We start from the raw sequence: 10,258 nt of genomic DNA on the forward strand, positions 1-10,258 counted from the left end.
ACATCTAATTTTTCCGTGGTGCTGGAGATCAAACCAAGGAGCAAAATGCAAACTGTGCATGTGCCCAACAATGGTTGAACCCCACACCTCAAACTTCATGTACTTTTTACACCCTGTAAAGCTGAAGATTGAGCCCAGGGCCTCATAGGCATTGGGCAAGCACCCTGCCGTTGAGTATATCTCCATTTTAACTAAAAAGTTACTTTTTATTTTTTTAACTTGTAAAATTTGTTTTTTTTTTTTATTTAGGTATATGCACAAGCACACATTTCATGTGTTTAATAATGCACATGAATGCAGGTATCCACACAGATTACTTCACCAGGGGCTGGAGCTCCAGGCATTAGAGAGCCACCTGATATGGGTACAGGAAACTGAACTTGAGCACTTTGAAAGAGCCCCAAGCCTGTGTGTGCTTTTGAGCCATCTCTCTGGCTCCAGGGTCTTTGGATAGAGAGTCTCACTCTGTATCCCAGGCTGGCCTGGATATTTAGTCCACTGTAGTAGGTAGCCATTCCAGCTTTGATCTGGAACTTCCAACCACCATTGAGAGTTCGAGACTTCGGCAACTGTCACACCTACAAGACGGCCCAAGGGAGGTGCCTGGAGACCCGAGATCTGGATGGGCCAGCACGCTCTTAGTTCAGGGACCCTGAATGGTAGAGATGGACTGAACAGATCTCCAGAGAACACTGCTGGATTTTGATGCACTTTCCCCAGACCCCAAAACCTACCTATCCCTTAATTTGTAAGTTACACCATTAAATAAGTATCCTTTCAACTACGTGGAGTAGCCTTAATAATTTCACCAATATCTGGAACACAACATGGGGCACGAACCCATGACCCTGCGATTAAGAGTCTCATGCCCTACTGAGTGGGCTAGCTGATGAGCTGTATCAGATAAAGAATTAAGAAAAGTATTAACTGATTCCTTGGCGTTTGACAATGCTAATGCAGAATGCAGAAGAATACTTACACCATTAAAGATCAGATCATCTCCTCTGGAAGAAGGGATTCAATATACTAATGGTGTTCCATCTCTTTACTACAGTAATGAGGCTTGGATAGGAGAGACAAATCCCAGAGGTGAAAGAAGGCACCGTAGTACCAAATGTTTTAAATGTGGTACACCAGGTCATATAAGTAAAAACTGTACATGGAGTACTCCTAGAAGTAATACTCCTTCTAGGAATAGCCTAAACAGGATACCCCAACCACCTCCTAGATTATGTAGAAGATGTGGCAAAGGCTGACACTGGACCAGTGAGTGCAGATCAAAAATAGATATATAAAGCAACCCTTTACTGGTGAGAAACGCCTCAGGGAGCTTTTTGCAGGCCCCCAAATCAAATGTATTATGAAAATTCCCAGCCACTGTGGAAGAAATTCCTCTCCAGGACAACTGAATAAACCAATGCCTAATGTAAAAACTGATACTGCAATGGATGATAAAACAGCTTTGATAGATGGATCACAGTTTACAAAGAACACTATAAAACAAATATTTTGGCAGACTTCCATAAATGAACAAAGACCAAAGCTTAGAATTCAAATTAATGGCCTGGTTCTGGAGGGCCTGGTAGACACAGGTGCAGATGTGACTGTAAATTACACAAAAATCATGGCATCCGAATTGGCCTCTTCAAGAGGTAGATGTCCAACTTTTAGGAATTGGCACCTTATCTCAGATAAAACAGAGTTTGAGATGGGTTGAATGCATAGGGCCAGAAGGACAGAGAGGAAGGTTGAAGCCATATGTAGCAAATGTAGCAGTAAATCTTTGGGGCCGAGATCTGTTACAACAGTGGAATACCCAGATTAAAATTCCTATACTTTCAGAAAAGGAATACAGACCAATGCATGTTTCTAGGGATAATATCATGACATGCTATAAAAATCAGTCACCAACCATTCAGGCTGTTCACAAACAGAGCACAACTGATGTTCAACTCTCAGAAGTACCAACTGCCTTACCTTCAAAATGGCTAACTAATAAACCTGTCTGGGTTGGACAATGGCCTTTGACAAAGGAGAAGCTACAAGCTTTAGAACAGCTGGTTCAAGAGCAGTTAAATGCTCAACACATTGAAGAATCTACCAACCCTTGGAATTCTCCTCTATTTGTTATCAAAAAAAGTCTGGTAATTGGAGAATGCTGACAGATCTGAGAGCTATTAATAAAATAATTCAGCCTATGGGCTCCCTACAGACTGGGATGCCCTTGCCCTCTTCGCTACCCAAAGAATGGCCTATAATAGTTATTGACTTAAAAGACTGTTTCTTTACCATACCCTTACAAGAAAATGATAGAGAAAAATTTGCCTTCACAGTACCTAATTATAATAATTCTCAGCCAGTCAAGAGATATCAATGGAAGGTCCTCCCACAGGGAATGTTAAACAGCTCTACTTTGTGCCAATACTTTGTACAAAAACCATTGGAGATAATTCATGTAATGTTTCCACAATCCATAATTTATCACTATATGGATGATATCCTATTAGCTGATCCAAAGTTAGATACATTAGAAAGCATGTTTGAAGAAGTAAAAAAAAATTTGCCTCGCTGGGGACTGCAAATTCATCCTGAAAAATACAAAGAGGAGATTCTATTAATTACTTAGGATATAAGATAGAGCTACAAAAAATTAGACCCCAAAAGGTACAACTAAGGAGAGATCGATTGAAGACTCTTAATGATTTTCAAAAGTTATTAGGATGCATTTCCAACTTACTGGGTATCATGGGAATATGCAAAGATGGACTACAAAATTTGGCTAATACTCTAGAAGGGGACAAAGAATTAAATAGTCCAAGAGAATTATCAGCCAAAGCTGAGAAGGAATTGGTTCTAGTAGAAAAGGCAATTTGAGAAGCACACGTGGATTGTGTGGATCCAGAACTTAAATGCATTCTTGTCATATTCCCCTCCAGACATCCCCCAACAGGTATTTTGATGCAGAGGGAAGATATTATATTGGAATGCATATTCCTACCATGTAAACCAAATAAGAAATTAAAGGCTTATATAGAAAAGATCTCTGATTTTATTCCAAAGGGTAAATTAAGACTTTGCCAGTTGACAGGAATGGACCCAGCAGAAATTGTAGTACCTTTAACTAATGAGGAAATTTCATCACTATGGAAAGATAATGAATATTGGCAGAGAGGCTGCAGTAACTTTTTGGGAGAGATTAACAACCACTATCCCAAAAGTAAGAGACTAGAATTCATAAAGAAGACTGAATGGGTCCTTCCTCACATTGTATGACAAAAGCCAATTTTTGGAGTCCTCACATTCTATACTGATGCAAACAAACCAGGGAAAGCTGGATTAAATCAGTAGACTTAAGTAAAGTGGTACAAATTCCACACAGCTCTGTACAAAAGGCAGAACTGTATGCCATTCTTATGGTATTGATGGACTTCACAGAAACCCTCAATAGTGTCACTGACTCTCAATATGCAGAGAGAGTTGTTTTACATATTGAAACTGTTGAATTTATTCATGATAATACAGAATTAACTTCATTATTCATACAATTTCAGGAAATCATCAAAAAAAAGGGAACAACCTATATATATAACACATATCAGATCCCATTCAGGTCTTCCAGGACCTCTAGCACAAGGTAATGATGAGATTTATCAGTTACTAATAGGTAATGTGCTAGAAGCCTCAGAATGTCATAAGAAATACCATATAAATAGCAAAGGTTTGAAGAAGGATTTCTCCATCACTTGGCAACAGGCTAAAGGATATTGTGAAAAAATGTCCTACTTGTTCCATCTATAACCAAACTCCATTACCTACAGGGAGCAATCCAAAAGGTATACAAAGAAATAAAATTTGGCAGATGGATGTGTTTCATTTTGCAGGATTTGGAAGATTAAAGTATGTACATCATACCATTGACACCTATTCAGGATTTCAATGGGCAACCCCTATGAGTTCTGAAAAGGCTGATTCTGTGGTTACACACCTATTAGAAGCTATGGCCATCATGAGAATACCTGTACAAATTAAGACAGACAATGCCCAGCATATGTCTCCAATAAAATGAGACAATTCTTTGCTTATTACAATATAAAGCATGTTACAGGTATACCACACAATCCCACAGGCTAAGCAGTCATAGAATGTTCCAATTGAACTTTAAAGGATATGCTAAATAAACAACAACTGGTAACAATAACTCCTAGAAATAGACTGCATAGTGCTTTATTAACCTTGAATTTTCTCAATGCTGATGAGAAAGGAACAACAGCTGTGGAGAGACATTGGACTACAGACAAAACTCCTGAGATAAACCAACCGGTTTATTTCAAGGTTGTGCTGACCTCAGAATGGAAACCTGGATATGTTGTACGTTGGGGAAGGGGTTTTGCCTTTGTTTCTGCAGGAGAAGAAAAGCTATGGATACCAAAAAAATTAATAAGAATTCGATTCGAACAAGAAAAACCCCTTGATGAGGAGAAGTAAAAGCTCATCCACCAATGTGTCATATCTACAAGTTGTAAGAAAAATTTAACAATCAAAGTTTCAGGTGGGGTTCTGTTTTTGTCTTTCCAGGATAATGGAAATACCCATCTTCCAAAAATCATAAGGCCTTGGATATCCGGATGTTTAGAGAAGAAAGAAAGAATCTATTGGTACCAATCTACACACGGTAAAATCTCGCTGTCTAACATCTATCTCTCTATCAATCTAGAAAAGTTGTGGTTCCAATTCAATTATAAGCCAAGCTGGCTTTGGAGATGGAATTGGCTCACTCCTTCTCTAAACCCAAGCATATTGCTAAAAGAAAAGTTTGAGAGATTCTTCAGTCCCATATCAGAAGAGCCCTCTGGTGTGGGCCAGAAGGAAACCAATAAAAATGGACCATTGTCTTCTATATTTTAATTCTCTCCATGCTTACTCTTGATTTCTGAGAATCCTTTCTTACATGCTATGTCCTCTTTAAATCCAAACCTCCCATTTTTGATAACAAATAAGTTTTTCCAATAGCAATCTCAGAAGTCTCCAGAAGGAAAATGGGGCCCCAACAACAGCAACTCTACCCAATCCAGAATGATGCCATGGTAATCATCATCATACTACACTTCTTGCCAGAATTTCAGACAATCTTACCCATTACTCTAAGACTTGCTGCAGAACCTACAGTAGTCTAACTGAGATTTAACTATCTGAGCTTTCTCACAGTACCCAACAGAGATAACTTCACCCCCTAAACAGCAGGAAGCAATTCTAAGAAAATGATGCCCCTGCTCCCTTAGGTTTCATAATTCTCAGGATTATGGATGATGGTTATAGGGTTGGGGGTGGAAGAAAATATTAGACTCAGTACTCTAAAAAAAAAAGGGAAAAGAAGAAAAGGAATGGATAGGTATAAGATATTATGGTAGATTATTGTATATACTAGTAAACAAATTTAGTAAAATAGCAACCTTAGATAATTTGCACTGTAATTTGTACTGTTATGTTTTCTTATATGTTGATACAAATGTAAACTATTTTTATATTCCTGTTTAACATAATTTGTATATTGATACAAGTACAGAACTATATTTGTTATTATGTACATATATGTCTACTCTTATTTAAAATATTTTTATATTGATACAAATGTAAATTTATATCTGTCATACTTTATGTATGTTCTATTTCTGTTTAGGATATTCGGTATATTGATATATATTTAAGATTATTGTCATATTGCATATCGCACTATATATTCCTACCTCTGTTATAAATATTTTGTGTATTGTCACAATTTTGAAGTCATCGTTCTTTACCATACATTTGCTTATAGACTGTTTGCCTTGTTCACGTGAAACCTTAGTCCTTAGGTTATTTCAGTAGATAAGACTTAGAGATTTATAGTCACCTATGCCTGTCATCTCTATAGTTACATTAGTTAGATTATCCAGATTTACAGATACATAGGTCAGATGGACAGGTAATCTTCAAACACTTCATAGACCTAGAGAATATGGCATTGAAATAACTTAGAATTCTGTTGACGTGAGACACAATTGCTCCTGGCTGCACCAAATTGATCCCGAGAGAATGTTGTTCTTCTAAGACATTTCCATTTGGAAGTTTGTCTACTTGGCACAAAATGGCCTACTGGGCAAAGAACTGCCCTTGCCTCGACAGCTGACAGTATGAATGCAATGCTGTCCTTTCTGGACAAGCAGGACACAAGGAAAGCGACCACTGTACTCTGCCAAGACAGGGTTAGATGGTCTTTCAGAATTCCTGCTTCGGGAAAATGGTCTGAGAAATACTCTAGGCCTGTAGCCAATTTGAATGCACCATCAGTGCTGAGAAACATTAGGTGACTGTCCAGGCTGCCAGCTGTCTTGGTCTACTCTTGCAAGATTCCAAAAGTTGCTTGCATCTATCTACCATTTCTCAGGTACCATTATGTTCCTTCTCAGGTCTTTGATGGGATTGAAGAGTAGCAGTTATAGTTACAACTTGGTATATATAATATCTTACATAGAACATATTAAGTATTAGATACAGGTTCTTTAGCATAGGACACCTTTTGGAATGATCTTTGTAACATGCCATTTACCTATGCTCTATACTTCTCTAGATTTTAGTATGTGTTTTTTGCTTGATATTGTTTGCATTGGTTGTAGTTCCATTTTATCCAAGTCATTATCCCTCATTAATCCTGGATAACATTTGATAACCATTTCTTTGTATATAGTCTTCTATTAGGTTAGAACCTTCTTATTTAGACAAAAAGGGTGAGATGCAGTGGTAGCCATTCCAGCTTTAATCTGGCAGTTCCAACCCCCATCGAGACTTCAGCTACTGTCACGCCTAAAAGGCAGGGCCAAGGGAGGAGCATGGAGACCCGAGATCTGGATGGGCCAGCGTGCTCTTGGTTCAGGGACCCTGAATGGTGGAGGTGGAACAAACAGAGCTCCAGAGAACATGGCTACATTTCAATACACATTCCCCACACTCAGTGACCTACCTATCCCTTAATTTGTAAGTTATGCCATTAAATAAATATCCTTTTAACTACGTGGAGTAGCCTTAATAATTTCACCAATAGCCCACCCTAGAGGAGGACTGTATTTACCTGTCCCAATATGGAATGTTGTAATTATAGATATGTATCTGTTCACTTTTATATTTATGTCCAGAGTTCTTACAATTGGTGTATGGGAGCAAGAAAACAATAATGGCATTTAAACAAAAAGATACCCATCACTATATGTGTTTAGTAAAGATATCAATGAAGAAGAAAACTGAGAGTGAATTATTTTATTGCAGCCTTATGCTGAAAAAGGAGAATGTAATGGGTAGGCCTTGGGACTTTTGAAAAACACAATTAATGAAGAGATCACAACAGAAGACTTCAAAAACAGATCCAGGAGATGCTTGAAGCCAGTTGAGAGTCTTTCCAGACCCTGAAGCTAGCAGGGAGGCTGATGACTGAGGAAGACCCCAGAGGAAGAGCACTCACATGCAGAAGTCATGTTCCCTGTTTACTGCCAGCAAGAACAAAGCTCCAGGTGAAAGACACAGCATTCATTATTTTCAGAGCACTCCTCAGAGTCACAGTTCTCATCACATACATGGCAGGCATTTGTGGAGAAGAAGATGCTACAGGGCTCCCTTATGGCTCTGAGTATATCCATGAGCTCATGACAAAGTTGGGCATATCTGTCTTCCTCGATGTAACCGGAAACATTATAGCATTGCAGAGGGGCAGGGTAGTGCTCCACACTCATCTTGGTCAAGTTGGCTGTGTGACGCAAAAGGTCCTTCAGGACAGGCATGGAGAAGTCATTGTATGAAAAGTTAACCTCGGTGAGCTGGGAGCACTTGCTGAGGGCAGGGATGAGGTCAGTGGGCTGAGAGTCATCCATATTACAACGCTGAAAGTCCAGAGACTCCAGAGTATCTGCTACATTCTCTAGCAGCACTCCAAGAGGCTTGAGACATGAAGTCACAAACTCGGATCCTCTCAAGTCCAGATGATTTAGCTGACGAAAGCTTTGGCTCAAGGGGAAATATTTCAAGTCCAACCTTGACATCTCACAGTTTTTGATGGAGAGAGTCTCCAAGTTGTTTGTCAGGGACCTAGAGATAGACAAAGCAGTTAGTTCAGGGAAAAGGATTTGGAGTGGTGTATACTGGGGTTTATAAAGAGGAAGACGGGGCACATCATGTCTCAAGGTCAGTTTGACTATATGAACAATCAGAGTACCAGGGTGCTGCCTCTTGGAGTCTACTAAGTCAAGTCACACCCACAACTCTCACCATAATTGTTCCCAGTCACTGGCAGGCCCCATGCACATGCGAATCCTTAGAGTAAACTGGAAAGGTTTGCTCTGGTAGCTGATCCACCTCCCTATCCTTGCTTACCTGAGTATTTGTTTCATGTGGTCTTTGAGAAAGAAGATGTCACCAATGGAGAGATGCTGCAGACAGTGGAGTTTGGAGAACTGAGCAAAGGCCTTGGTGATATGCTTCTCAATGTCTGCTGTCCTGTAGACAAGCCTGAAAGTGTTCTGGCCCTTGTTTTTCAGGGAGAGTTTACAAAGACTTCTCATCTTTCCAAGGCAGGAAACAAATTATGCCATTTTGGACACATTCCAGGCCAGGTTCAATTCCAGGTCCTCAATGTGTCCTGGGTGAAAAACATTCAAGATCTCTTTCACAGTGCACATAGGCACAGTCCAAATCTTCATGTTCATACAGTGCAGCTTTAGAAAGTCTTTTCTCTGCTGGAGCCACTGCAAGAAGCATGCTTGCTCTTCATTCAGATGTAGCCTGAGGTAGAGGTCAGTTACCACCTTCAGATGCCACCGCCTCAGTGCATATCTGGGAAGGTCCTTCACTACAGGCCTCTCATCCACAGTCTCTGCTGAACACGCCCCATCCTCTCTTCCAGTCCATATGTTCAAGAACTCATGGTGAACATTCCTCAGGTCAAGCACCTGAAGTTTCTCACTCCTGTGGGTAAAACGTGTAAAGTGTCAGCAGACATGACAAGCCCCAACACCCAACAAGTTTCCACTACACCAGCAAGTTTCCACTACACATCTCTAATGTCAGCTCTTCCCTCCTGCCAAGGTCTCTTCAGCACCAAGTGTCCAACATAGGAACTCATGTGTGTCATGGAAATCTCCCGTGAGCTGCATGTGTACAGCTGATCACTTTCCTTCCATTAACTTACTCTCCATTTCTACCTAGTCCCACGTTAGTGGTTGTTGGAAAGCCAGAGATAGGCTCCTTCCTTTCTGGCTACATCTACTCTGTCCTCTAATCCATACTCAACCGTCCTTACTACAGGAAACAATAGGTTTCAAGGCCCCTGCATTCCAGCACCATGACCCCATCAGAAGCCTCTGACCCACCTACAAAGCCATTCTCCCTGACCCACGGTCTCTTCCACGGGCCCCTTGTGTCTACAGTACTTGGTTGTTGCTTACCCGGGGTGAAACTCTCTTTTCAGATGCGTGTCTACTCCATCTAGCACAGCCTGGAAGGTTTCCAAGTTGGGAGTCTTCATCAACATCCCTCATGGAGGCAGGGGAAAGGCCAGGCTGCCACCATCGCCTTCACAATTCTATTTAATCTGCCATGGACGGCCTCCTTGAACAGTGCTGGGAAGAGCATCCAGGGCAGTTTCTCCAGAGCAGAGATGGCCAAGGCCTCATTTCTCAGCAGCGCCTGCCTGCCCAGCTCCTCCAGTGTGGGTGGGGTTTGACCATTCTTCATGAATGGTCTTCAGTCAGAAGGTTCCTGGGGAAGCATTCAGGTGAGCATATACCCTGTCTCGAAATAACAAAACAAAACCAACCAAACAAAAATCTTCAACTCAAGCATTGTTTTGGCTGAATCCCCAGACCCCCAGACAAGGCCACCACAGAGCTGATATCTGATGCAAAACACATCGGAGTTTATTGATAACAAGCAAGCTTGAGCTTGGTCTGTGTTGGATATCTGATAAAACGGGTGGTGGAGGATGGCCCTGAGCTCTCAGGGTGAGCAGCTTTTAAAGAAAACATAAACAAGGGTGGTACAAGCCTTGGTGTCCTATGATTGAGTGAGGGTGTATAAGCTTTGAATTTAGTGCTTGGGGGTTACAGTTTTCATTTTGGGGGGAGGGCTGGCAAGTCCCAGGCTCTGTCCTTGAGTTTCCATGGGGGCTGGCTGGCCTCACATGTTCACATTGACTCATGCACATAGCTCTCAGCTGGTGAGGGATCCCAGAGAGTAA

General features: G+C 40.9%; 1 pseudogene; it reads right to left on the bottom strand.

The window, feature by feature from the left end:
* Window positions 1–7,514: 7,514 nt before the first annotated feature.
* LOC114688663 lies at window positions 7,515–9,756 on the bottom strand (annotated as a pseudogene).
* Between the last annotated feature and the right edge of the window lie 502 nt (window positions 9,757–10,258).

The sequence above is a fragment of the Peromyscus leucopus genome, chromosome 10 (genome assembly GCF_004664715.2).
Source record: "Peromyscus leucopus breed LL Stock chromosome 10, UCI_PerLeu_2.1, whole genome shotgun sequence".
Classification (NCBI taxonomy): domain Eukaryota; kingdom Metazoa; phylum Chordata; class Mammalia; order Rodentia; family Cricetidae; genus Peromyscus; species Peromyscus leucopus.